Source organism: Mustela nivalis (assembly GCF_964662115.1).
Source record: "Mustela nivalis genome assembly, chromosome: 4".
Classification (NCBI taxonomy): Eukaryota; Metazoa; Chordata; class Mammalia; order Carnivora; family Mustelidae; genus Mustela; species Mustela nivalis.
This window is the reverse complement of record NC_139023.1, coordinates 153,382,640-153,388,657: the sequence shown is the minus strand read 5'-3', so window position 1 is coordinate 153,388,657 and position 6,018 is coordinate 153,382,640.

The window sequence follows — 6,018 nt, the reverse complement described above, 5'->3', positions numbered from 1 at the left end:
AATTTTAGGCTAATCAAAAAGCAGTAATACATTTTTAGTTAACATTGAAAAAGTGAGAGTCTGATTCTCTTTTTGTATTTGGCAACAGGTCAGAAAGTTCACCACGAAAAGTGTGTTGAGTATTTTAGTGCTCTATTCCATAACACATTTTAAGACCAGCAGTACAGACACAGATGGTGGCCATCCAATATTACAAGATACACAGTATGGTTTTTTGTTTTCTTTTAAGCGACGGGAAGTTACATATTTTTCTAGAGAGAATAAAAGTCTTAGATGAAGTTAAATCAAGAGAAAAATGAAATTCACTTTAAATTACTAGCTACATTACTAGACAAATGATCTTTTTAAAAATGTTATACGTAAAAAATGTAATAATGGCCCTGAGAAATTTTTAAGAAAATTGATTCCATTATTTGGAAGGAAAAAAGGAGGGTTTTTTTTCCCCCTTTTTTATTATTATTTAGATCATCTGATTGCATTTTACTTATTTATTATCTGTTCATATTCTGTGTGTAATTTGATATTGTCACATGAGACTAACATTAAAAGTTAATATTAACATTAAATTCACTGTAGAAATAAAGCATTTTTAGTATTCTAATGTGTTTAGTCATTAAAATTTATGTATTTTAAAAGTTAGCATACACACTTAAATTTAGTAGAATTTCAGCAAATATTTCTAGGATTAATGAACCCACTTAGATTTTTCCATTATAAAAAAAATTACAGAAATCAAGATTAAAAGATTTTCTTGTAAAAGAAAAATCTATTAACTTCTAAACTATCAGTACCAGCATGGAATTATAGCTCCACCTTGTGGTTCATGTGTCAATATTTTTACCTTCTATTAAAACAGCTGGTTTCCCGTAAAAGCTTATTTTATATTTTCTCTTTTGAAAAACTCAATTTAGGAAAGAAATATTTTAAGTTTTCTTGTGCAACACAGAAGAAGAAGTTTTCTTTTCTCTTTGTCTTTTTCTTGCCTCCCTGTCCGTTTTATATAGCATACATACACAGTTGTCCCTTCTGCAACACAGGTGTGAATGGCCCAGAACTGCACAAGTCCACTTGTACATGGATTGTTTTTGCAACACAGTACTGTAAATGTATTTTCTCGTCTGTATGATTCTTTTTCTTTCTTTTTTTTAAAAAGATTTTATTTATTTGAGAGAGAGAAAGCTCTGAGAGGGTGAGAGGGAGAAGCAGACTCCCTGCTAAGCAGGGAGCCCGATGAAAGACTCAATCCCAGGACCCTGGGACCATGACCAAAGCCAAAGGGTTTGGTTCTTAATAATGTTGTTGTTGTTTTCTCTAGCTTACTTCATTGTAATAATACCATGTATGGGATGCCTTGGTGACTCAGTCGGTTGCCTACAGTTTAGGTCATAATCCTGGGATCCTGGGTTGGAGGCCCACATGGGGCTCCCTGCTCAGTGGAGGATCTGCTTCTCCCTCTCTCTCTGCCTCCTTCCCCTGCTCATGCTCTGTGTCTCTATCTCTGTCTTTCAAATAAATAAATAAATCTTTAAAAAAAAAAAGAATACAGTATGTGGTACATATAACAAAAACTGTGTTACATCAACATTATGTCATTGGAAAAGATTCTGGTCAACAGTAGGCTATTAGTAGTTAGGTTTTTGGCTATTAGAGTTAAATGCAGATTTGACTGCATGGACAGTAGGCTCCCCAGCACCTGTGTTGTTCAAGGGTCAACTGTATATACAATTAGATTATTTGAAACTTCTTTAATTTGAACTTACATACAGTATGCAAAATATAAATAGCTATTGAAAATATAGTGAAAGATGTCTTATATTATCAAGTGGAAATTTGGAATCCAATTAAAAAATATTTTTATATAACAACTCAAAACAAAAAGGAATAAATCAACTCATATTAACACTATACATCTACACTTACAAAGAATCTCAGTACTACCCTGACAACATAATCTTTGCAGAAAACAAAGCTATTTTAACTTTGTTGAAGTTATTGAAGAAAAAGTCAAATAATTTCTTAGCTCTTCTAGAAATAGTAGAAAAGTTTTTTCTCATAATTTGGTAAGTGGCTTGTAACCTTAAACCCTTTTTGATTAACTTGAGGGACTTGAGAAAGTGAGAGAAGAGAATCCTGGAGAGATTATTTGGAGCTACGTTATTAAAGTCTTAATTGGAATTTTCACTAACTCCATTCCCTTAATTCTCCCATAACCTGGGTAAAATGTATTTATTATACTACCAACAAAAACATCTGCAGCGTGTGCTGCTCTATGTGTACTATACTTTGTGAATAGGTCTGGATAAAGATTATATAGGAACAGTTACATAAAGAATATGTTGAGGTAAAATACTAGTTAGAACAGATTAAAGAAAAGTAACATCAACAATGTGAAAATCCTGGGGGCGCCTGGGTGGCTCAGTGAGTTAAGCCTCTACATTTGGCTCAGGACATGGTCTCAGGGTCCTGGGATCAAGCCCACTCTCTGCTCAGCAGAGAGCCTGCTTCCCCCTCTTTCCCTGCCTGCCTCTCTGCTTACTTGTGATCTCTGTCTGTCAAATAAATATATAAAACCTTAAAAAAATTTTTAAACAGTGTGAAAATCCTAGACAAAGATAAGGATTAAAACGTTGGAAAAAGTAGCTCTCTCTCTCTCTCTTTTTTTTTTTTTTAATTCTAGTATTATTAACATAATGTATGTGGACTAAATATATTCACTGAAAAATAAAACTTAAAGACTTTGGAACAGTATTTTATAACATTCATTACATACAGCTTTATATAATTGACAGGCACTTAGGGAAGCATTAAAAATTAAAGGACCTTGTCAATTTTACAAACTACAACACTTTTGGAACTTAAGTAACAACATTATAGATTTAATTTTTACTTTTTAACAATCCCCAAGTTCATCTGTCCTTTCTTTCAAGCTGAAAGTTATAGAAAGGGTAAAGAGGTGGAGTAGTGTAAAACTTTAAAGTTAAACTACAAAATTAAATCTTTAATTGCTGTGTCACTTGAGTTTTAATGTTTCTAGTGAAAACTGCAAGTTTCTTATACTATTCACAGAGAGGAGGAAGCTGGAAAACCGGTACTGACAACAGTAGCACACTGAGAACCTGCAAATTTATTTGGGATGATGGTGGTGAAAGTTTATATTAATTTTATAATGGTTTTCATTATAGCTAATAGTTGTAGGAATGGAGACTCTATATCATATATGCCTTATTTTTCTCTCTGAAGCCAACTAAATCAACTAATAGAAAATTTTCATTTGATTTTTGTGAAAAGGGTTTTAGATGCAAAATGCTCAACGCAACATTTCAAATTAAGAACAGAAGACTTAAGTATCCCCAACGTGTACATTATTTGAATTTTATATTATGGATAGGTGGTAAGAAAAAGCAGAGAATCAGTACTAATTACCCAAGAAAGTTGAACTGTGGGACTAGAGACATGGGAAAGCTGAATGTCGTGGCCTAAGTCCTAATTTGTAAACCCAATCATTCAGTTTCCTAAAGTTGATTTGTACTACTTGGACAGCAATCAATTTATGAAATTATTGGGTATAGCTCTCCAGTTTCTTTGGTGTTGAAATCCTGAAAGACATGCGCTAGAATTATAAAGACATGCACATGGATATGCACTAGAATTATTCTATACCTGTTATTTAAATGTCTTTTGATCATCCCAATGGATGGAACCATAGGGCTCTCCATCTACTACCGCTTTTCACTTTTGTGGTGTATGAGTAAAATTTACCCGCCCAAGTTCCTTCTTTCTGGGTCCTCACTAGACAGTGCTTCTACTTCTTTAGTTATTTTTCTTGCCTTTGAAACTAACTTCTGAGATTCTTTAAGAATGTATCCTTGTTAGGATATTTATGAAAAAGTTTTAAAATAAAATATTGACTGGTTAGTGATTATTATAAAAGTGTAAAACTCATTCAAATTAAAATGGTGCTATGATTGATCACTTTTAGGCACATTACTTCTGACTCACTTTCTATACTTTGGTAAAGAAATATGTATTAGTAAAAAAAAAGCAATATGTATGAGCTTCTCTAAATCCTAATTCAGGTGGTTTGTCTTTTGCTTGCTTTACAAAGTGACAGTTGCTATCAACACAATACAGAATCTCACTCAGCCAGATGACTACTCCTAATCCCACTGCAAATCCTACCCTTTATACTATTTTACCCCTCAAACTCCTTTCCCATTGCCACTGCATTCCCACTTCTATTCTTTGTTTGCACTGTTCACTTATCTCTCTGCTTATAGTCTTGCCTCCTTTAATGTAGCCACACTGCTAGGAAAGTGTGTTTTTTGAAGTTTTTCTTTGATTATGCTACGCTGCTCCTTAACATGTTCTTTAAATTTCTCTTATTCCTGCTAAGCAAATCCCAAACTTCTTACCCTGGACAGTGTCTTCACTTTCTTTAAAGTCTTATCTACATTTCTAGAGTCATCATCTACACATCTACTGTCTGTATACTTAGGACTCTTTAGCTGTGCTTTTGCACACTATTTCTTTTTGTTTGTTTTGTTTTTTAATCTTTTTTTTTTTAAGACTTTATTTATTTATTTGGCAGACAGAGATTACAAGTAGGCAGAGAGGCAGGCAGGGAGAGGGGGTGGGGGAAGCAGGCTCCCTGCTGAGCAGAGAACCCGACTGGGGGGTGGTGGTGTCCCAGGACCTGGAGGTCATGACCTGAGCTGAAGGCAGAGCTCTAACCCACTGAGCCACGAGGCGCCCCTTTTGCACACTTTTTGCAGAGAATGCTTTTCCCTCCATTTGGCTTATCTTCTAAGACACTGTACCTTCCTTAAAAGGCTTTTTTCTCTGTACCTTCCTTTAAAAGCTTTTCTCAACTACAGAAGCCAAATTATATGCTCCTATCTCTTTATGGTTTTAGTGTCATGTTTATACTTTTGATTTTTATTCCAATTCCATAGTTATTGTTTGTTTATGACTACTCTTTATTGGCTCTGTCAGTTTTCAGGTTTTTTCCACGAAGTTTATTTCCCCCTAGTGCCTAGCATTTGAGTATTTGTTTGTTTATTCATTACAAACTAAGTAGTACTTAGTCATCATTTGTTGACTGAATGAATATCAAATTATAATGCAATTATAATCAAGGTTTGCAGATAAGTAAGATTTTATTAAGTTGAAAGTTGCCTGGCCACTGTGCTATATCCTTTCAATGGAAGGAGGGTATTGAGGGAGGAAAGATCTAATCAGCATATGTTCTAGAAAAGGGTCATCATACTTTGCTGATATGTTAATGAATGATATAGACTCAGAGTTGATAGAAGTGTTTACTGGGTCCCAATCGGTGAGCCTAGGCACTGGCCCCAGGCAGAGAACAAGATAAACATGGTTCCTGTTCTCACAGAACTAAAAACTGAGCAGGAAATGACAGTTAAGTAAGTAATAATGTCTAATAAGTACTTAAAAGGAAGTATGATACATCTGACTAATGGGGGGGGTGGGGGGGTGGCAGGGAGAAGGTTTCTAAGAAGTGCTGTTAATCTGTGCTGTTACTGTAAATCCTAACAGGCGAATGAGGGATAGCCAGGGAAGGTTTAAGCAAAAGGGCTAGTGTAAACCAGGTCCTTGAGAGGAAAGTCATTTGAAGGAAATTCACTGAAACTAGCCTGCATCCTGTGGAGGTGGGAGGAGAGTGGTGAGCGGTCCCTTCATACAGGCCCCAGGGCAGTTTGAATTTAGTGGAAAAATTAAGGAGCAAAATATCTAACCAGATTGAGTTTTTGAAGCATTTATTCTAGTGCTATATTCTGAAGAATGAGTAAGAGGTGGCAAATCTAAAGGGGGAAAAACTGTTTAGAAGGCCATTACAGTCATCTACCAAAGAGATAGTAAGGCTGACTCAGTTTATCCTAACAGTGGAGATGGAGGGAAATAATGGGATTGAGAATGTACAGTTCTTCTCATTTAAGACTCTTAAATTGGATTTAAATTGATCTTGTTTAAGGACTATCTTCAAGGGGCGCCTGGGTG